The 23,509-nt window shown below is 38.3% G+C and overlaps 1 long non-coding RNA gene across 1 annotated transcript in view; it reads right to left on the bottom strand.

Moving 5' to 3' along the window:
* The window catches only part of LOC139156922 (uncharacterized), a 50,992-nt gene that overhangs the window by 2,598 nt on the left and 24,885 nt on the right, over window positions 1-23,509 (bottom strand). The window contains exon 3 of the long non-coding RNA XR_011557390.1: window positions 1,695-1,888. This is a non-coding gene — a long non-coding RNA (uncharacterized lncRNA). The remainder of the gene's footprint in view (window positions 1-1,694; window positions 1,889-23,509) is intronic.

Raw genomic sequence — 23,509 nt, 5'->3', positions numbered from 1 at the left:
TAAGTCTAGATGTAAATTTAATTGTTTGATGCACATTTCCTTCTAATAAACATGATGGATAAGAAAATATTACTTTTTGACTTATTCTTAATTGTTGTAGTTGTTTAAGATACTGTCATATAACTTTGTGGATAATATAAGGTTTCGGTTTGTGATAATGGCAACACTGACGTCAACCAGTATACAGTGTTCCCTCAATTTTCGCGGATTCGAACTTCACGAAAAGTCTATACCACGGTTTTTCAAAAATATTAATTAAAAAATACTTCCCGTTTTTTCCCTTTATACCACGGTTTTTCCTGCCCGATGACGTCATATGTCATCGCCAAACATTCATCCACCTTTAATAAATATTTTTTAAATAAACTTTAATAAATAAACATGATGAGTAATAATCTAAATGGTTGCTAAGGGAATGGGAAATCGCAATTTATGGGTTTAAAGTGTTAAGGGAAGGCTTAAATAGTCAAAAATAGTGTATTTACTTCTGCATCTCTACTTCACGGAAATTCAACTTTCGCGGGCGGTCTAGGAACACAACCCCCGCGAAAAGTGAGGGAACACTGTAATGCAAATGAAAACATTTTGCAAGTAATATAGAAATATGTCACCAATATAAAAGCATACAAGTAAAAAAAAAATCTATGTACAATCATTATATAAACCCATAAATTATTAAGCAATCCCAGCACCATTGCCTTCAAAATTTCTTCATGGAGAATTTATATCTTACGATAAGAAGGTTTCGTATTTAAGTCTATGAAAATATTGTTCTTTATTTAAAGAGTACTATGTGCATGACTTTGGCCTTGGATTACAATATTTCAAGTTACAATTACAAGAAAAAAATTACAGTTATTCAAGGCTGACTTTTGTTCGGTATGCAAGCATCTTGCGATAAAAGGTCATTGTCTTATAAAATTGTCCTGGTGAGAATTTTCAGTGAGTTGAAGAGATTTTTTTTCCTAATTAAATTCCTGGATATAGTAGTGTAGAAATTGTATTAGTCCAGTTACATTTTAAAAAAAAAGCTGGTAGAAAGCTAAGAAAAGAGAGTGGTTGAGTCTCCAAAAGGTATTTCTTAGGGAAGGGCAGTTCAGGTTTCCTTGGGACAATCTGCCTTTGTACTTTGTCCATTTAAACTGGTTGTCTGGTGTAGCTGTATTTGCTATAATTGCTACAGTTTGTAATTGCACAACTGTGCATCGCATATATACCCTCTCATTATGGTATGGAGGCAGAGCATTTCCAGTAATTCTGGGTCAGCTGCAGCTTCATGTTTCTTAATAGGGTGGTGGTGCTGTCTTGTAGGAGCTTCAGTTAGGATCTCCAAATAGAATCAAGCCAAAGCAAATGTACTATAATTATTACATAAAAAACTGAGGCCTGCTGCTTGCTATGCATACCTCTGCCAATAATCCATCCAAAGCATTTTAAAGATCTTTGTGGGCCCGTAAAAGTAAGGTGGCTAATTTTTTTACAATGAAAAAGGAGGATGAAAAAATTTAAGAAAAAAGTACAACATAAATAAATAAAACGTTTATGTCATTATGAATAAATAAAATTCATAATTAAAACTAAAACTTTAATAACAAAAGTGATAAAACTTTACTAACTCTATATTTAAATTATTTTACACTTGGGTTGAAAACGGTTGTATAAAATTGAATTAATAAAACGTGAATTGTACTTACCTGAGTATAATATTCACCGAGAAAGAAATAATTTCGTATTTCCATTAGAAGTAAACACAAAGTATAATATAGAGGCAATGGTGGTAGACAAATGCAAGATACGTGAACTTCTCCTGTGCCCTGCGCATGCGTTTCATAATTGCGGCTTTCCGTACTGTACCATCACATGACGCGTAGCAGTTCGGCGCATGTTTCTGAATACAGAGATTAAGAGATTAGTTTTACAAATATTAAAAAGGAGGACAGGTAGGAGGACACTTTTCGAGGAAGGGCAGAACCTACCAAAGAAGGATTGTCCTCCCTAAAGAAGGACAATTGGTCACCTTAGTAAAAGTACCTCTCTAAATCCCCAATAAAAAGCAATCTCCCAAGCTGTAACTGAAAAATACTTAAAGATAGCCAAACTGGTGAATTAGCAGACTTTATTTCTCTTTAGTACAGAACAGGCAAAAGAAATAGTAACTTAGTCATATATTGAAGGATAAATATACCCAAGGAGTGCAGGTACCTTCTCCTTTCTCTTCCGCCTCCTCCTTAGTATATACCCACAGGTGCAGGGTCCACTTTTTGGATCATTGAATGCCACTTTGCATGGTCAGCTGTGTCTCCAGGGTTCAGGGTCACGGCTTGCATATTATTTGTTGATGGTGTCTTGCCATCTCTGTTTTGGATGCCCATGAGGTCTCTGGCCATTGACTTCTAGTTGATAGCCATAGTGGAAGGTGCTGCTCTCTGGACATTTCCATATCAGCAAAGTTGGTCTTCTCTCATTTTCTCTATAATTGGTGCCACATTAAAATGTTGTTGAATGGTGTCATTTGTGATGTGGTCAAGAAGGGAGATGCCCATTATCTAACAAAGCATTTGCACTTCCATGGCATGGAGATATATTTTGGTCCCTGTTGCTGCTGCCCAGCATTCAATGCCATACAGTGCAACAGGGTGGATGGTTGTCTTGTAAATCTTAGATTTAAGATGGATTGGCATTCATCTATCACATAACACGCTAGTGAGCTCTCACCAATGCATCCAGTGGTGCAGGGATCTTCATTGAGTCAAATTAGAAATCAACTTCTTATATATTTTGCCCTCAAAATAGACAAATTTTGAAATGTTCCATGCAATTTTGGCAAGTTGGATCTCAGTAGGTACTAATATAAACATTATCTGAACCACCTGGCATTTCAGAAATCCTTCTAAAATGGGTTCTTTCAACAGGCCTCAGGAGGCCTGTGAGGTGGCTACACTATGTGTGTTGGATGCTTGTTCGTTTTTCCCTAGTCTTATTTAAGACTGGGTTTAAGCAGGATTTAAATTCTTTAAAAAAAATTAAATTGCTATATTATATTATTGTTTTACCTGATTGTTTTATTGTACTACCCAGAGTCACATATGTGAAATGGATGGCTATACAAGTTAAGATAAAATAAAATAAAATAAAATAAAATAAAATAAATAAAATAAATAAAATAAATAAAATAAAATAAAATAAAATAAAATAAAATAAATAAAATAAATAAAATAAATAAAATAAATAAAATAAATAAAATAAAATAAAATAAAATAAAATAAAATAAAATAATAAAATGAAATGAAATGAAATGAAATGAAATAAAATAAATAAAATAAAATAAAATAAAATAAAATAATAAATAAAATAATAAAATAAAATAAAATAAAATAAAATAAAATAAAATAAAATAAAATAAAATAAAATAAAATAAAATAAAATAAAATAAAATAAATAAAATAAAATAAAATAAAATAAAATAAAATAAAATAAAATAAAATAAAATAAAATAAAATAAAATAAAATAAAATAAAATAAAATAAAATAAAATAAAATAATAAATAGATGTTGTAAGTTATGTATAAAAGACTATAAAAAATTTGCAAAACCCCCCCCCCAACCACCTGTGTGTAAAGAGCAATAAAGTGCAAGATATGAAGTGACAATGAAAACCAGAGAGAAACAACTAAGGTGTTTTCATTTACACAAAGACTGATGATCAGGGGTTGGTTCTACCTACCTTCCCCACTGGTTTGCAGCACAATAGAAGTGCACATTTTGCCCACATGTCACTTCCCAGAAATGATATTCTGCACAGGCACACTACTAAAAAGATGGCACCACCTATGGTGCTGTCAAGAGAACTGGCTCAGGGGCATGGCAGGCCTAGGTCACTGCCAGTTCCAGTGAGACAGACTACCAAGTTACTACCGGTTCTATAGAACCAGTCCGAACTGGGAGGAATCCACCTTTGCTGGTGACGACGCATAAGTAATGTCAGCAATTCTTCTCGAAGCCCCGAAACCCGTTCAAAACTTTTAATGATCCATTCTTCTTTCTACTGTAAACATGACTAAACATTGGGACTTTCCTCAAGTTAATCAGACTTTACTTCTAAATAATAGTGTTGAAGTCACACTGACTTCCTATAACAGGGCTTTTTCTTTCTTGTCACCATCTGTGAAAAGGGGTTTTCAACATCTCAGTTTTGTAAAATCTTAGAGGAAGACTGCTTCATCTCAATGATTCACTAGATCTTATACCAGAGTTGTTTTAATAAGGAAATATTAATTGCTTAATTGCTGTAAGAGGCTCAGGGGAAGGTCCCCGGCCCACAGGGTACTGAGATCTGGCCCATGGAACTGCCCTGGAAACAGTGAAGAACCAACCTGTGGTGATTCTGCTATCAAAAACAGAGCTTGGAGGGCCACGTGCTGCCCTCCAAAGTTCAATTTTCACTGGCAGAGGGTTGTAGGAGGCCACGGCAGCCAAAAACAGAGCTCAGGAGCCCATTTTCGCTGGCAGAGCCCTCAGGTCACCACAGGCACCCCCAACATGAGTGACTTCAAGCTGGCCATGCCCCACCCTGTCCATGCCCTCCTTGGCCCCTGGAGGTCAAACACAACCCTGCTACAGCCCTCAATGAAATCGAGTTTGACACCCTACTCTATAAGAAGATTACATTCCAAATTGGCATTCTATCTCAGTTTCTTGGTACACAATGAATGAAACCTGAGTCAGTACCTCTAATTTCTAATCGTTGGTGGCTCTGGATGACTTCTAAAGTAAACTGGGAAGTGAAAATCAAAACAAACAAACTGAAGCAAGATATCTGTCTTTGCTTTCAGTGTCACAATAACTTTCTGGAGTTTCTTTGGGAATATTCTCGAGAATAATCCAAAAAGAGATTGAAGAGAATACTCTATTAATTTATGCTTTCTATTCTTACATGTACAGTTTCAGCCTCTATTTGAGGAGGGATGTCTTCAGCCTGTATGTATACAATTTATATTCTTATTCATATCGCATGATGTCAATGACCTTTGGTCATGATGGACAAAAGGATTTCACAGAACACGTTCTTCTCCTGGCATTATTAGGAAAAGTGAATGTCTTGCCTGATGACCAGTCTCAAAATCTGGATTCACTGACCAAAGAATGGGATTTCACGTAAGAGAATTTCTCTCACGTTCCTCTTCTTCTGTTCCAGAGTCAAAATAGGATATCAGCTGCTGTCAACTCCTTCCTCTTCCACCCTTCAGTTCAAAGAAATGACTGCTCTAAATGCATAGACTGTAAAAAATATGACTTCAGTAACCGAGTTGTCGAAGCGTGGAACTCATTACCGGACTCCATAGTGTCATCCCCAAACCCCCAACACTTTACCCTTAGATTATCTACGGTTGACCTATCCAGATTCCTAAGAGGTCAGTAAGGGGCGAGTACAAGTGCACTAGAGTGCCTTCCGTCCCCTGTCCTATTGCTCTCCTATATCTCCTATACATTTCTTCTATTCCTATATATCTTCTTCTCTTCTTTCATTGATATGTTCTATTACTATACCTTCTTTTCTATTCTTTCTTAGATATATTTTACTATGAATATCTCCTCTATAACCTTCATCCTGTATTTTACTATGTGTATGTAGATATATATCCACTAAAACCCTCATTGTGTATTGGACTAAATAAATAAATAAATATAGTAAAGAATGCACGAAGGTGGGTCTGATCTAATTCATTTATTAAGAATCGGGCAGGAACAGTAACAAGTAACCAAGAGAGAACAAGTACAAAATAGGAAGCAAGAATGCCGGCCTGGGCTGTGCTGCCCTTTAAAAACTTTTTTCCGCTAGGCGCGGCTAGGCAGCTTCTTGAATTTCCCAGCCGCGGCTTATACAACTGCGGCCAGTATGCATATTAACCTATTTACCATAACTATTTACATGTCCTATTTACATACACAACACCTAGCTCACCAGATCTCATCTGAGTTGGAAAATTACAGAAGTAATTTCCAGTCTCATTTGTACCAGTGGTGGGTTCCTACCGGTGCGGTAGGTGACTGCAGACCAGTAGCGGCCGCCAGATTGTGCAATTTGCATGCGACTGCATCGGTGCTGGTCCATTGGGCGGCACCATCTTTTTTCTTCAGTTTTTGGCTGGTTTGCTTTCTAACCACGCAGAAGCAAAATTTCACATTGCGCATGAGTTTTTAGTGGTTTTTTGCTTCCGTGCATATGTAGAAGCAAAAACTCACAAGAGATGCATATGTGGGCATGCACATGAGAGCGCCCTAATGAAGAGGATGCACACGCAGTGCACCAGTTTGCAGGTAAGTGCAACCTGCTGCTGATTTGTACCCACTACTCTCCTCATCAATTCCTGTCTCCAAATCAAAAGAGCATACATTCCGCTCAAATGAGCTAGCAAAACAATAACAGCAACAAACCCATAGCTTGATGTTGATGTTATTTTATTAAACATCAGGAAACATCAAAAATGGATGAGTAGCAGATTAAAGGCAGGCAAAAGCAAAGAGTATGAGGCATAAACAAGAGGTAAGATGGCACATTACTGATATCAGTCAATCAAACTCATGGGGGGGGGGAATACTGTGGGTAATTAGCATGGACAGTCTCAAAGGAAGTGGTCTTAGTTATACAAGCCTCAGCTCTTTTTTGTGCATAGGTATAGAAGAATAGAGATGGGAAGTACTGATCCTTCCTCCTCCTGCACCATGGAACTAAATGTTTGGTGGACTGAATGATATATTCAAGATCATGAACTTCCTGCCCACCAAATGCAGTGTTATGGCTTTACAGGAACAAACAATTAAGACTTGTCAACTGAAGATGCAATCAATTGTTTTCACATGATGCTGGTACTGTACCAAAGAAGGGCTACTTCCTGTTAAATGACATTGTTTGAGGAATAAGAACCAAAGAAAGTCAACCTCGATTATCCAGGGCAGGCTGATAATTGCAGGAAACAGAAAGACCCTCTGATAGATAAGCCCTAAATCATATAAAGCTTTAAATGGGATAACTTTGAGTTGCAACTGGAAGCATACTGGTAAAGAAATGACACCAACTTCATTAGGCTGCATCATCGCAATCTCCAAATGATGCATTAAAAATTTATTTAAAAGGAACACAAGAATTATGTTCTTAAAACAGTGTCTCCCAAAGTGTGGTGTAGCGTACTCCCAGGGGTACGGGAAGAGTTTGGTGGGGGTATACGTTCAGAAAAAGTTCTGAAATACATCTTGCATTTTCCAACTTCATATTTATGTGAAGTTGCTTTTTCAGCATTTGTAGACATTAAGTCGAAAAAAAGGAACAGACTATTGGACATGGAACCGCATCTCAGATTAAAATTAACAACTAGGGAACCAAATTATGATGATCTGTCATCTCAGCACAAACAATTCTCATTGATCTAAATAAATGTTATTTATAATATAACTTTTATTTATATTTTATTATGAATAATTTTATTTTTTGTTTATTATTATTTTGCATATGTATCAAAAAAAAGAAAAAAGAAAAATATTTTGATTGTTATTAAAATACATCCTTTTTTTTAACAAGGGGTACTAAGCGTTACAAAAATTATAGAAGGGATGTATATATATGTCAAAAGTTTGGGAAACACCGTTCTAAAAGATTGGTATGAAAAGTTTTAAAAGAACTGTTGGACCAATCCATTTTGTTACATTTTTAAGGTTGATGAATAAAAAATATAAATGAGCTACAGCTCTATGTAAGTTGCTATCTGTTGATGGGTGTTGCCTGCTATGTTGCTAAAAAAAAGCAGTGCAACAAAATATCTTTCATTTATATTATTTACAAAAAGATATTGATAAAATTGAATGAGTCCAAAGACGGGCTACAAAAATGGTGGAAGGTCTTAAGCATAAAACTTATCAGGAAAGACTTAATGAACTCAATCTGTATAGTCTGGAGGACAGAACAGAAAGGGGGGACAGGATCGAAACAGGTTCAGGAGGGAAGTGTTTTTAATAGGAAAGTGAACACAAGAATAATCGGCGGTTAGTTGGGGGAAAGATCAGAAGCAACGTGAGAAAATATTATTTTACTGAAAGAGTAGTAGATGCTTGGAACAAACTTCCAGCATCCGTGGTTGGTAAATCCACAGTAATTGAATTTAAACATGCCTGAGATAAAAATATATCCATCCTAAGATAAAATACAGGAAATAGTATAAGGGCAGACTAGAGGGACCACGAGGTCTTTTTCTGCCGTCAATCTTCTATGTTTCTATGTTTCTATGTTTCTATTATATTGCATGCACACCAACACACATTCCTCAGAATTTCTTCATCATGACTAATAATTACAGGAATAACAATTAATAACAAACAAGCACTGATAATCTTATCCTCCATGAATTTGATCAAATTCTCCCTTAAAAACCATCTACATTCATGGACGTTAAAGTAATGTCTAAAGTTGAATTACAAGAGGTGAAAAACATTTTTTCCCTTACTGTGCATCTTTGTTTATTCTTTTTTTTATAAATGTTTATTTACAAATATAATACACAGAAAGAAAGAAAGAAAAAACCGTATATACAAAGAAAGAAAAAAAAAACAGTACATCACAAATGCATATTAAAATACGAGCGAGTACAGGGTCAGTCTATAAATTCTTCTGAAACCATGTAAATTTTCTTTAGCCAGTTACAGTTAGTATCAAAATTCAATTTGTCTTTTTTAAATAACATATAAAAGAAAATAGAAGCAGAATATAAGTAACATAGAGATCAGATGTTCATTTAGAAGTTCATACCTTTATCTTATTTGCTCTGTTTGCTTTCATCAGGTATAATTTTTTGTTTTCCAATTACATGTTCGTAGTGTACTTAGCAAGGATTTTTTCTGTTTTCTAACCAGTGGTAGAGTAGATTCCAACATTCATAGAATTGTGAGTCAACTTTGCCTTTTATTTTAAGGGTCAATTTAGACATTTCTGCCCATTGGGTTATTTTTTCTAGTATTAACTCGTCTTGTGGGGTTTCTACATTTTTCCACGTTTGGGCAAAAGCAAGCCTTGCTGCAGTAATAATATGGATAATCAAATAGATATAATTTTGATTAAGCTGTTGATGATCTTTGTTTATTCTATAGTGATCAGTGGAATTCAATGATTCTTGATTCTAAAAAGTCATTGCTGCGATGCCTTGTAGAACTTGTTGGTTTCCAAGATAGAATAAAGTAGGTGAACCATATTCTTTTCCTGAATTAATAGGAACCCTAAAATGTTACGGTTCAGTCTTTCTTACTGCATTCTAATCACCGTAGTCGCTCAGTGGTTAGAATGCAGTATTGCAGTGTAACTCTGCCCACTGCCAGGAATTTGATTGGCCTTCCATCCTTCCGAGGTTGGGAAAATCAGGACGCAGATTGTTGAGGGGCATTATGATTGTAAACCACTTGGAAAGTGCTGTAAAGCAGTTTTTTTCAACCAGTGTGCCGCGGCACACTAGTGTGCCGTGAGACATGGTCAGTTGTGCTGTGGGGAAATTAAACATGGGTCTCCAAACTATGGCCCACATGCTGGATACGGCCCGCGGAGGCCATTTATCCAGCCCATCGCCAGCTGCCTCCATCAGAACATAAACATTCCCCTCACAATACCTCCAGCTATCAGTGACAGGAAGAGTGGAGGCAAAGGGAACGCTTACTGACCAATCTCCTTCTAGGATTCATCCCGACCACTAGCGAAGAACCAATAGCAGGCCGCCTCTCATCCACACCCAGGAAAGTCCCTGCTCGGGCTGCCGCACACTTGTCATTGTGTGGCCATGGCGAGTAGTTAAAGCTGTTCCTCCTCCCCATGGTCCCGATTTCTAATCGTGGTTTACAGCCAAAGCTTGCTGATCTTGCTTTGGACAGTTTTTGGTTATCTGTCGCCAAGGAGTTCCCCATTCTGGCCAGCAAAGATTGCTCCCATTTTCAACCACATATCTACAGTATGTGAGCTGAGCTTCTCAAATTTGACTGCTATAAAAACTAAAAACAGAGACTGAGAACTGTTGAGGAAGAGCTTCGTGTGTGTCTTTGTACCATTCCTGCCCTTTTGTGTTAATCGAAACAGGCCCAGGTTTCACACTAAGTGAGTATAAATACATTTAGAAACTATATTATTAACTATATGTATAATATGTACTGTGTTAGAATGTCATTTTGTGTCATTTTGGTTAGTGGTGTGCCCCAGGGTTTTGTAAATGTAAAAAATGTGCCGCGGCTCAAAAAAGGTTGAAAATCACTGCTGTAAAGCACTATGAAGTGGTATATAAGTCTACATGCTGTGGCTATTCTTGATCCTTTTTTAAACACATGTTTTGTTTCGTAGAAGTTTTGAAGAAATGCATTTTAATTTCCAGTGGAAAGCTCAATGAAAATTCCAACTGAAAGAAGAAATGCTTTTATAGGACTTTTCTTGTGACAGGCTATATGCTATATTATCTCATTGATTTATGTTTTGCAGCCTGCAAAAGCTGTCTTGCCTTTGTCCATATGTGCCTACTGGAGGAAAACAGACCCTGCAGCCTTCTTTAATGAGTGTCAAGGCACTGTAAATTTCTTTAAAACAAATGAACGTCCTTAAGCAGAATGGATGAAGAAAAGCTGTTAACAATGAGGGATTTTGACATCTAATCTTTATACAGGTGAACAAAATCCATTGGAAATCCCTAGCACATTTTCTTGGGAAAGAGAGGGAAGTCTTTTCAGAAAACGAAGCAGAAGATGGATTGATCCTCATGGCCTTGCTGACAGGCCTTGTGAAAAATAGCTGCCAAGTGGATCACAAATCAAGGATCATTAAAAGCAAACCTGAACCAATTTGTCTAAATGCTCTGGATCAACTGTACATGCAATAAATTATCTTCTCTCTCCTCAGGCTGGAAACGTTCTGCCTTTTTTCAGCATAACAAACCTTCGTTAAACTTCAGGATGGGCAGAATCTGAACAGATGCTACTTCTATTCCGCCCCAGTCATAAGAAAATGAAATACAAAGACTTAATCTCAGGAGTAGTGTTGGGCGAACCGAACTTGCACAATTCGGGTCCGTGCGGACTTTGCAGTGTTCGGCATGCCGAACACGACCCCAAATTTTTTTAGAACTTTGGGCAAAGTTTGGGGTCGCGTTCGGCATTCGGTCGGCTCGGCTGGCCAGGAAGTGACGTCTCTGTGCCGTCAAGGCCCCGCCCCCAGAATCCCCTCGTGGGGAGGCTGGGGGAGTGGGGGCAGGGGATTCCCCTCTGCCTGCCACTGCCCCCCTCCCCTTTGACGTCGGAAGGAGGATGGGCACACGCGGTGTGTGTGGGGAGCATTTCTCCGTTGGGAAAGTAAGACAGTGGCAAGTTTCTCAGCGTGTTAAAACCGCCGCTGAGGTGGTCCCCGCCAAGAAACTTGCCGCCGTCTTACTTTCCCGATGGAGAAACGCTCCACACACACACCGCGCGCACCCATCCTCCTCATTCTCATCACCCGCAAACCCCACCCCATTCCTCGATGACCATGACAGCTTTCCCTCCCTGATCCTTCATTATTATTATTTTTTCCTTTACCTGCAGGATACCATGATTTGAGGAATGGGGGGGAGGGTAGTGGGTGTGGAAGACCCGCTCGCTCACTTGCTCTCCTGCCGGCTGCAAAGACAGGAAGGCATGGTGAGCCGCCTGCAGGCTGCTTTGGCAGAAGATGGAAGGGTGGGGCCAGAAGGGTTCAGCGGGTTCAGGTTCCATGAACATGCCCGAACCAGCCGCCAAGTTCACACAAACCCGCTGAACCTGAATTTCATTCGGTTCGCCAAACACTATTCAGGAGTTTATTTATTTATTTTATTTATTAGATGTGTATGCCGCCCCTCTCCGCAGACTCAGAGTGAAGCCATACTTGTGAGAGCTTAACAATAGACAACAAACATGATTATAGCTAATCCTTGCTTAAATGACCACCCTATTTTGTGACCGTTCAAAGTTACAGAGAGGGGCGACATACAAATCTAATAAATAATAATAAAATAATAATACCAACTTTATGACTAGTTCTTGCACTTATCGATGTTGCGGTGTCACCCTGATCATGTGATTGAGACTGGTTGCTGTTCAGCCGGTAGCTGTTTTATAACCATCCCAGCAGGTCTTGTGATTGACATTTCTGCACCTCTCAATGGTTTCTGACAAGCAGCATCAACTGTCAAGCCAGTGAAGAAGTTGGCGATAAATCAACAGCTTGCCACACTATCTGGAGAAGACCTGATGTTTATGGAAACCTAGGAGGGGTGATTTCATGAGGGAGCAGATGCAGACACAAAGCATTATTTCAAGAGGTTCAAGGCCATCCTATGTCCACCACTGGAGAGGAAGCGGAAGAAGGAGTTGCCACACTGGCACAATGTGAATGGGGAATGTGAACTTTCAACTTAGTGGGAAACTCAAATTCAGGTTTCCCTATGTAGGTGTCAGCAGTAAAGGGCAGCCATTCGTGGCTCTACTGGAACGCTCCCGTGCTGGGTGTGTGTGTGTGCGTGTGTGCTTGTTTTATTTATTTATTTATTTATTTATTTATTTATTTATTTATTTATTTTGTCCAATACACAATGAGGGTTTTAGTGGGTATATATCTATATACACATAGTAAAATACACGATGAAGTTTATAGAGGAGATACTCATAGTAAAATATATCTAAGAAAGAATAGAAAAGAAGATATAGTAATAGAACATATCAATGAAAGAATAGAAGAAGAGATATAGGAATAGAAGAAAGGAATAGGAGATATAGGAGAGCAATAGGACAGGGGACGGAAGGCACTCTAGTGCACTTGTACTCGCCCCTTACTGACCTCTTAGGAATCTGGATCGGTCAACCGTAGGTAATCTAAGGGAAAAGTGTTGGGGGTTTGGGGATGACACTATGGAGTCCGGTAATGAGTTCCACACTTCGACAACTCGGTTACTGAAGTCATATTTTTTACAGTCAAGTTTGGAGCGGTTAATATTAAGTTTAAATCTGTTGTGTGCTCTTGTGTTGTTGTGGTTGAAGCTGAAGTAGTCGCCGGCAGGCAGGATGTTGCAGCATATGATCTTGTGGGCAATACTTAGATCTTGTTTAAGGCATCTTAGTTCTAAGCTTTCTAGGCCCAGAATTGTTAGTCTATTTTCGTAGGGTATTCTATTTCGAGTGGAGGAGTGAAGGGCTCTTCTGGTGAAGTATCTTTGGACATTTTCAAGGGTGTTAATGTCTGAGATGCGATATGGGTTCCAAACAGATGAGCTGTATTCAAGGATGGGTCTGGCGAAAGTTTTGTAAGCTCTGGTAAGTAGTGTGAGATTGCCAGAGCAGAAGCTACATAGGATTAGGTTTACAACTCTTGAAGTCTTTTTGGTTATGTTGTTGCAGATGCTTCATTACCCAAATGAGGTAACATCACAAACAACTAGTAAGTGTAAAACCGGAGGTATGAATAAATGTAAAATTTAATTGATTGTATTAGTTTGGGTAATGAAACATCTCTAAGAAAACAAGCTCAGAGAGCACCAAGGATAAATAAGAATGCAAATAAGAAATAGAATTAAAGTTATATAGATAAGAGAAAAATAAATACAGGAATATGAGGAAATAAGCAAAGATGGAAAGCATAGTCAATAGAGTGAAAATGAAGATAAGAAATCCATTAATAAAAAAATAATAATAGTGAATGATTGAAAATTAAGCACAAGTTTCTTGTGGTTAGATTTTTTCTAGGGAAACATTTGTTTCTCATGCCCATATTACATCCAATTTTGGGGTTTAAAACATACCCTGAGTTTGTGTTATGTCAAACTCCTCCAACCTTGTCAAGACCCTCTGTACTTTTTCTTTTTTGAGAAAAACTGTAATGCCTGGCATCAAACCTCAACAATCTGTTTCTGAAAAAGAGATGTATGTTTGATGTTGTTATGTACAGATTGCTGCAGAATGATGAAGCACTGTTTGCTCTGCTAATGTATTTCAGGCATCAATATGAGGGCTGTGTAAAGAATGTGAAGGAGGTGCCTTACACAGGACTTTAGTGCAAACACAAGCACTTCTCTTTGAAAAGGAGAAGCAGTAACTTTTGCAAGGCTCAACCAGCTGCCTCAAACACTGATCCATTGCCTGTGTGAAAGCACACAACATTTTTGATAAAACCCAGGTCAAGTAGGGTGGGCACCCTTTTGCATATGCAAACATCGGGGAATTGATTTTCAAGCAGCCACGCAAGGCTTGACAAAGTTGGCTCTGCTTTAATCCTTCCTTCCGGCTTATGCACAACTTCATAGGCTGATTGGAAAACATTTCACAAAAACAGTCTAGGTGAAGATTTATTTATTTATTTATTTATTTATTTATTTATTTATTTATTTATTTATTTATTTATTTATTTATTTATTTATTTATTTATTTATTTATTTATTTATTTATTTATTTATTTATTTATTTATTTATTTATTTATTTATTTATTTATTTATTTATTTATTTATTTATTTATTTAGTGATTTATTTATTTATTTAGTGATTTAGTGATTTAGTGATTTAGTGATTTAGTGATTTAGTGATTTGCTTTGATTTGTATGCCACCCCTCTCCGGAAACTCAGGGAGGCTAACAACAATAATAAAACAGCACATGACAAATCTAATATTAAAATAACTAAAAAACCCTTATTAAAAATCAAACATACACACCCCTCAGAGAGCGTCCGCAACTTGGGAGTCCTCCTTGATCCACAGCTGAACCTAGAACAATACCTCTCAGCTGTGGCAAGGGGGACGTTTGCACAGGCCCACCTAGTGCACCAGTTGCGGCCTTATTTGGACAGGGAGTTGCTTCTCACAGTGACTCACACTCTCATCACCTCACGGCTCGATTACTGCAATGCTCTCTACACAGGACTACCTTCAAAGAATGTTTGGAGACTGCAGTTAGTTCAAAATGCAGCCGCATGAGCCACCGAGGGCCTTCTGAGGTATACCCATCTGTCACCATCATTCTGTGAGCTGCATTGGCTACCTATTGGTCTCTGAACGCAATTCAAGGTGTTGGATATTACCTATAAACCCTACATGGCTTAGGAACAAATTACTTATGGGACCATCTACTGCCTCATATATCCCAGCAGCCGGTCAGAGCCCACAGAGTTGGCCTTCTCCAGGTCCCATCAGCCAAGCAATGTCGCTTGGTGGGGAGGGGCCTTCTCTGTGGCAGCTCTGCCTCCCTGGAATCAACTCCCCCCAGAGATTCGCAGCGCCCCTACATACCTGGCTTTTCATAAGGCTCTAAAAACACACCTATGCCGGCAGGCCTGGGGCTGTTGAGCATTGCCACCAGCTCTGGCTGACAATATGAGTGAATGAGTGTGACTGGTTTTTAGTTGAATGATCTTGATTGTTGGGATTTAATGGGTTTCTTACAGTTGTATTTTTTGTATTGATTTTATTTTGTAAGCCACCCTGAGTCCACTGGAGAAGGGCAGCCTAGCAATCCAATTAAACAAAGAAATGAATGAATGGATGGATGAATGAATGAATGAGTAAATGAGTAAATGAGTAAATGAGTAAATGAATAAATGAATAAATGAATAAATGAATAAATGAATAAATGAATGAATGAATAAATAAATAAATGACAAATGTAAGAGCACTCATTGTTTTACCCATGAACTATTAATAGATGCAGGATTTGTTTGCTAATGTTTGAGAAAATGATTTAATAATTATTGCCCAACCCACTAGATAGACCAACCGCATAATCAATCCCGTAGAGATTTCATTGAGATTGGCTATAATAACAGAATCTTGCAAATACAGTGGTACCTCATCATACGAACTTAATTGGTTCCAGGAGGAGGTTCGTAAGGTGAAAAGTTCGTAACATGAAACAATGTTTCCCATAGGAATCAATGTAAAAGCAAATAATGCGTGCAAATCCTTCAGGAAAATCCCAAACTTTAGAAGGGAGGCGAACAGAGGGCAGGGAGGAGCAGCTAAAGGGGGCGGGTGGAAGAAGCAAGGCTAGGCTAAAGGGTGAGTTGGAAGGAAGAAAGACAAGGGGGGGGGGGTGCCCCTCCATTTTCTTTTTTAAAAAGACACCGTTTCAGTGCCTTTGCAAGATGCAAAATTTTTCCTCCCCCGAGCTGTCCCTCCCTCCTCCCTTTTCTTTCTTAAAAAGACACCCTTTCAGTTCCTTTGCAAGGATGTTGTTCTCTGCAAAATGTTTCCTACTCCAAGCAGCCCCTCCCTTTTCTTTCTTCAAAAAAGGGGAAAAAAAGAAACCCCTTCATCCCAGCAGCAGCTGCTTGGGTTCGTAAGAAGTTCGAAAATAGTTCGGAAGAAGAGGCAAAAAAATCTTAAACACCGGGTTCATATCTTGAAAAGTTTGTTAGAAGAGGCGTTCGTAAGATGAGGTACCACTGTATAGCATATTTTTTTGCACTATAAGATGCTCCAAACCATAAGAAAAACTAGCCTTTGGGAAAGAAAACTTTTTGGCGGTGATAGGCGGCAGCAATGCACCTGGAATGGACCAAAAGGGGACTGCATGAAGGCCAAAAATGAGGCACTCTGAGGCCAAAACTGAGGCCTGTGATGCCAGGATAGATGGCGGTGATGATGTGTGACGATGGCGGTGATGGGCGGCAGCAATCCCTGCAGTCTGGAACAGCTGATCTGCAGTATTCTGGAAGGTCGATCCAACTGCCAATCAGCTGCTCATGTGCTAAATCAGGCTGTGCTGAAGCTGACCAGGATGTTTGTGGTTTGCTGCATGGAGGCAAATTGCTCAGAGGCAGAGGTCAAAGGGTGGGGCCTGGAGGGTGGGCAGGGCTTCAGCAATATTCGTTCTATAAGATTCACACACATTTCCACCCACTTTTTGGGGGGAGAAGTGTGTCTTATAATGTGAAAAATACTGTATGGTAATTGTCCTCTACTCCCCCACTCCTTACATCATAGTAAATCAGGCCAGTATTTATTTATTATCCACAGCGGTGCAGTGGTTAGAGTGCAGTACTGCAGGCTACTTCTTCAGATCACCAGATCAAATCTCACCAGGCTCAAGCTTCACTCAGCCTTCCATCATTCCAAGGTGGAGAAAATGAGGAACCAGATTGTTGGGATCAATATATGCTGATTTTGTAAACCACTTAGAGAAGGCTGTAAAGCACTATGAAGTGGTATATCTAAGTGCTAGTGCTATTATTTGAATTGTTTCTGAATTTGTTTCCTGTTTCCTAGGTCTTAAAGAATGTTTCAGTTCCCTTTGCCTAGGTAGCAGTTCTTGCTTGGTTTGGTCAAGTTCATTTTCCTCACTCTGTACAATTTACAATTTCCTTGCTGAATTCAGGTTCCTGGGTATGGAAACCTAAATTTGTGTAGACATGATGGAATCACACTAGTTTATATTGCATGTGCAAAACTATTTCATAAATATGCACCTTATCTATGGAGTAATCATTCATCTTTTAAGAACTGAAGAGCCAATATGATGCAATGGCTCAGCTGTTTGAACAGGAAAATCTCGATTTCTTCATGGAAACCACAAGGGTCAATATTTCTTAACTGAAACTGATGTCCAGAGATAAAAGGGAGAGAAGGAACCCTCAGTTATTCCACCTTGAGTTCTTGATAGTTTGGTGAACTATACATATAAAACAACCATTTTGGATCAGGGAAATCCCATAAACAGGCTAACTATAATTTCATCTATCATGTGTAGGAGAAGAAGTGACAAAATCTGGGGGAGAGGGTGTGGAATCAAAAGATCAAGCTAGAATTGCTATGTAGCCACAAATGGACCAAGTCCAACCACTCTTGAATTCCATTGACCCTTATCAAGCACCAAAATAGTGCCAACAGTTAATTGAGTAGATTGCCATGCAAAGGCATGAGTAATAATAAATCAGTTTAATTGGAACTTTACATGTGTCATACTGGTACCTGACACAAGTCACACATTAGTGAGAGTTGGTCAGATGTTGAAAGAGGTATTAACTATGCAATTATGCATCCTAGAATGATAAAGTTGGGATTATGGCCTCAAAGGTAATACTGGTTGTGTTCAAAAATCTTTCTGACTCAGCACTAAGTATGGTTTGTTGAATGAGCGACTTCATCATAATATTAAGTCTTTATCAGTAGATATCAGTTTCATGCTAAATGAAAATAAGCAAACTACCTGGTAGCTTAGTTTCGTAAATGAGCAAGACCAACAGGCTATGATATGCTTCAAAATAGGGCACAGGTATATCAGCATGCAAGAACCACTCTTCTTCCAAATGGAAAAACAGAAATCATTTAAGGGAAAGTGTTTTGTAACAAACTGTTTCATTTACACACAAGGCATTGTGCATTTACTCCGAAGTAAATATTTCTTGTCTTCAGGTGGTTTCTCAAAAGTCAAATGGGATATATCAATTCAGTTATTGCAATAAAAGCCTCTTTCATTCATAAAAATGAAATTAACAGATATTGATGAATAATGATAGCAAATTTGAAGCACTAACTAAAACACATTGCAAAGAGAAACATTTAATTATTTCATGCTAATAGTCTCATATTTGTCTTTTATCTGTTATCTTCCACTGACTATACATAAATGTGGTTAGTGTTATGGGGAGGGATATTTTCTTTAAAGTCATGAACTATTGCACCCTTCATGATCATCATAATTCAAAGCATATAGCTACTTCCTACAGTTTCCATCCCTGCTATCTGATACGTAGGGTGATAGAGATTATTTATTTTATTTATTTATTTATTCATTTGTCCAATACACAAATACATAGAAAGAAAAATAGACATGTGGTAATATAGATGAGGGAGAAAGTAAACTTAGGGGAGAGGATATACGAAAGGAAGAGAATATATAAGATAGGTGAAAGAAAGGAAAGACAATTGGACAGGGGACGAAAGGCACACCAGTGCACTTATGTACGCCCCTTACTGGCCTTTTAGGAACCTGGAGAGGTCAATTGTGGAGAGTCTAAGGGAGAAGTGTTGGGGGTTAGGGGTTGACACAATTGACTCTGGTAGTGAGTTCCACGCTTCGATAACTCGATTGTTGAAATCATATTTTTTACAGTCAAGTTTGGAGTGGTTCGTATTAAGTTTGAATCTGTTTGAATCTGTTGTGCTCTTGTGTTATTGCGGTTGAAGCTGAAGTAGTCATTGACCGGTAGGACATTGCAGCATATGATCTTGTGGGCAATACTCAAGTTGTGTTTTAGGTGCCGTAGTTCTAGGCTTCCTAGGCCCAGGATTGTTAGTCTATTTTCGTAGGGTATTCTGTTTCAATTATAGTTCAACTGATCTGCTGATATTACTTTGGGAAAAAAAGAAGAGAACAAAATCTAAACTTTGTTTAAAGGTAGAGGCAAACAGTTGTGTCTGACTCTAGGGGGTGGATACTCATTTCCCTTTCTTAACCGAGGGAGTCAGCATTGTCTGAAGATATTTCTGTGGTCATCTTCCCACCCAAGTGGTACCCATATATCTGTTCTCATTTGCATGCTTTCGAACTGGTAGGTGGGCAGGATAAAATTTGTTTACCTACTGAAGATTCATATATGTTTTCCAAAGTAACGATAAATACATAAGGTAACGTGCATGATAATCAATACGTTTATTAACAAGTACAATAATAAGTAGTTTTGTTTTTCAGAATAAGAAATTTTGAAAAACCAGCAGCATGTTTTCTTAAACCTTGTTTGGGTTTGTCCCTCTTATGGGATGCAAATCTGGTTCAGCATTTGTGGACAATAAAGAAAGATAGAAAAATAAAAAAAATGTTTAGGGACTGTTCATTTTCTCTTTCAGGTCTTGTGAGCACTTTCAAAATAGGTTTTAACTGTTTCTCTCATTTAAATTTTTTAAAAGCAGACTGTTTTTGAAACCGCTTCATTAAAATGTTTGGGAAGCAAAGTAAGCTACAGTGGCCTCATTAAAATTCTGTATGGGTATGTCTCCTGCTTACATCTTTCTTAGCCCCCACCACATTTTCAAAAAACATTCTGGGAAATAAGAATCTGAGAGTGTTGTTTCAAATAATGTTTAGACAGTGCATATTTTTCTGCTCAGACCTGCTTTATAAGTCATATATTTGCAGAAATTGCCTGAGAGATTGCAGGCTGGGTTTCCAATACAACTGCTGCTTTGGTAACCCATCAAATAGCAGCTAGGGCTTGAAGATCATTTACACACCTTGGGGTTGGGCACCACTTTTACCCATTCCTGGACTGAGACCTCATGATCTCTTGTCCTGACTTGTGCTGCCCTGCTGCCCCTTCCCCCACATGTACAGCAAGAGTTCGATTCAAATCCCTTAAACAGGTCCTGGGAAAGCACTCTCGTTGTGCAGATCTGGGTTCCAGGTTCAGTAGAGCAAGGGTGGGATTAACTAGACAATGCTAGTGCAGCACTTCATGAGATGTGAGGTTGCCTCCTCATGAGTCCTCTAGCTCAGTGATTTTCAACCTTTTTTGAGCTGCGGCACATTTTTTAAATATACAAAATAATGGGGCACCTTGAGCAGGGGGGGGGGGAGAGTGGGGGGGGCTAAAAAAAGTTTGGACAAAAAAATTATCTCTCTCTCTATTCCTCCCTTTCGCTCTATTTCTCTCCCTTTCTGTCTCTTCCTTCCTTCCTCTCTCTCTCCATCCCTCTTTCTCTCTTCCTTCCTTCCTTTCGTTTTTGCTCTCTTGCTTTCTTTCTTTCTTTCTCTCTCTCTCTTTCTTTCTCTTTCTTTCTTTCTTTCTCTCTCTTTCTTTCTCTTTCTTTCTCTCTCTCTCTCTCTTTCTTTCTTTCTCTTTCTTTCTCTCTCTCTCTTGCTTTCTTTCTCTTTCTTTCTCTCTCTCTTGCTTTCTTTCTCTTTCTTTCTCTCTCTTTCTTTCTTTCTTTCTCTTTCTTTCTCTCTCTCTCTTGCTTTCTTTCTCTTTCTTTCTCTCTCTCTCTTGCTTTCTTTCTCTTTCTCTCTCTCTCTCTTGCTTTCTTTCTCTTTCTTTCTCTCTCTCTTGCTTTCTTTCTCTCTCTCTCTTGCTTTCTTTCTCTTTCTTTCTTTCTCTCTCTCGCTTTCTTTCTCTTTCTTTCTTTCTCTCTCTCTCTTGCTTTCTTTCTCTTTCTTTCTCTCTCTCTCTTTCTCTCTCTAGCTGAGCTTCGCGGCACACCTGACCATGTCACACTGGTTGAAAAACACTGCTCTAGCTGACCAGCATTGTGCCCGTCTCCGCTTTGCTCTATGTGTCTTTGGATAGAATAGAATAGAATAGAATAGAATATTGGCCAAATGTGATTGTACACACAAGGAATTTGTCATTGTTGCATATGCTTTCAGTGTACATTTGTCAAGGTCCACTCTTTTGAAGACAGCAAAACCCACCTTTTGGACAGTGAGGATTCTGGTTTGAAAGAGGGGTCGAAGAGGCCATCTATATCAAAATTAAATAGCTTTCTTTCAACAGAGTAGAAAGGATATGTCATCATCTATCTCCATTCTACAAACAGTCATTTCATCATTTCCAAGAAGGCTCCACACCCATTTGCACTACTTATGTGACTTTGAGGACAGAGATAAACCTCCAAGTGGCCTCAATGACTCTCTCAAACACTTAAATCACCAGGCATGGGGGAATTGAGATACCCCAGGATTATATAGTTTACGCATGGAATGATTGTGTTGCATGGTTTTAATGATGGGTTTTAGATGTTTTTAATATTAGATTTGTTATACTGTTATTATTTTGTTGTGAGCTGCTCCAAGTCTATGGAGAGGGGCGGCATACAAATCTAATAAATTATAACAATAACAACAACAACTATTATTATTATTATTATTATTATTATTATTATTATTATTATTATTATTACTTTCTCTGTTGAGTCCTAATAACCAGGCACTATTGCTCAGAACACAACTTTATTATGGTAGGAAATCAGAACAGAAGGCAATCAATGAAAGGAAACGAGAGGAAAAGAGAATTGCATCAGCTGCTTCTGGCAGCAGTTAAAACCAACCATCAGAAAGTCTCCGACCAATGAGAGGCACCGAACTTCCCGTGCTCCGAACGTTCCAATCCCAGCAGCCCGGCTGCTACTGGGACATAACACTCTCTCTTTCCCTCTCTCCTCTCTCTCTCTCTCTCCCCCCTTCTGTTTCTCCCTCCCTCCCTCTCTTTCTCTTTCTGTCTCTCCCTCTTTCCTTCTTTCTCTTTCTCCCCATCTCTCTCTTTCTGCCTGTCTATCTGTCTGGCTCTCTCTTCTGCAGGCAGGGGGAGGTGAAAAATGTGCCATTTTTTGGTCTCCTGGGGTAGGGTAGGCAAAGTTGGCTCTTCTATGACATGTGGAATTCCTAGAATTCCTGAGCTAGCATAATTGGCTCAAGAATTCTGGGAGTTGAAGTCCACAAGTCATAGAAGAGCCAACTTTGCCTACCCCTATCCTGGGGTGTCTATGTGCCCTGTTTTTATCCCCCAACCTACAATAGCATTCTGCAGTCCAAAACCAAGCAAAACATGTCATTTTTGCCCGTTTTTTTGGGGGGTCCTTTCACACCCACCCACCTCCAGAAGCATTATCCAGTACCATTACTTTATTCATCATTTTAAAACACCCAATAGTTTATATTCTTAAGAGAAGGGATTTTTTGCTCACTATAAGTATACAGAAAATGCAATTTCTATTAGCCTCCCCTAAGACATTTTTCCAAGTACCTCTGCCTGGATAGCAATGACTTACTGCCTAGAACCAAATTTAAACTTTATAAAAGCATTAAAACATTTTTTCAAAATATCTCCCACGAAACTCCCCAGAAAAACTGATAATCAAGTTTTGCAGAGAGTAAAGAACAGAGATACCTTAAAATGCATATGGGCTGTATACATATGAAATCAGAATGAGAAAATTTTGTTATTGTTTGGATTCCAGTGTCATAGAGCATAAATATAACTGTTTATCTATGTTAATTGCTCTACTAATTCAACCACTTCTGTTTAAAAATATTGTTTGACTTGAAGAAACAAAATGTTCTTTTTAATTTTATTTTAAAGCAGGCTGCAGCAGAATTGTTGGGATGATAGGTTATGTGCAAATTTGATTTGAAGAGTATTTAGTCTTCAAGTGTTTTAGGAGAAAAAAAAATAACACTCTTCAGTGTTACTCTCCAAACCAGGGAAATCCAGCAGTTTTTACACTAAGGACTAAATGGGTGATATGATCTATTGACATTAAGTGGGTGAGTTGCATCACTCATCTGGAATTGTTTTAAGGATCCAGGGGCGAATTTTCTATTGTCTTGTCATGATGCACATTTTGTTTTCTCGATTATTGTGCAAACCTATGTTTGAGTGATGTAATGGGTAGTGTCCATTTAAAAATGTTTTTTTTAAAAAAAATTAGACTTGAGAAACAAAAGATATGATTAAATGGCAATTTAATTTAAACGACTTAACATTTTAATTTTAATGTGATGATGATGCATT

The sequence above is a fragment of the Erythrolamprus reginae genome, chromosome 1 (assembly GCF_031021105.1).
Source record: "Erythrolamprus reginae isolate rEryReg1 chromosome 1, rEryReg1.hap1, whole genome shotgun sequence".
NCBI classification, from domain to species: Eukaryota; Metazoa; Chordata; class Lepidosauria; order Squamata; family Dipsadidae; genus Erythrolamprus; species Erythrolamprus reginae.
Note: the sequence above shows the minus strand (reverse complement) of the source record. Positions and strands in the feature narration are given on the sequence as shown.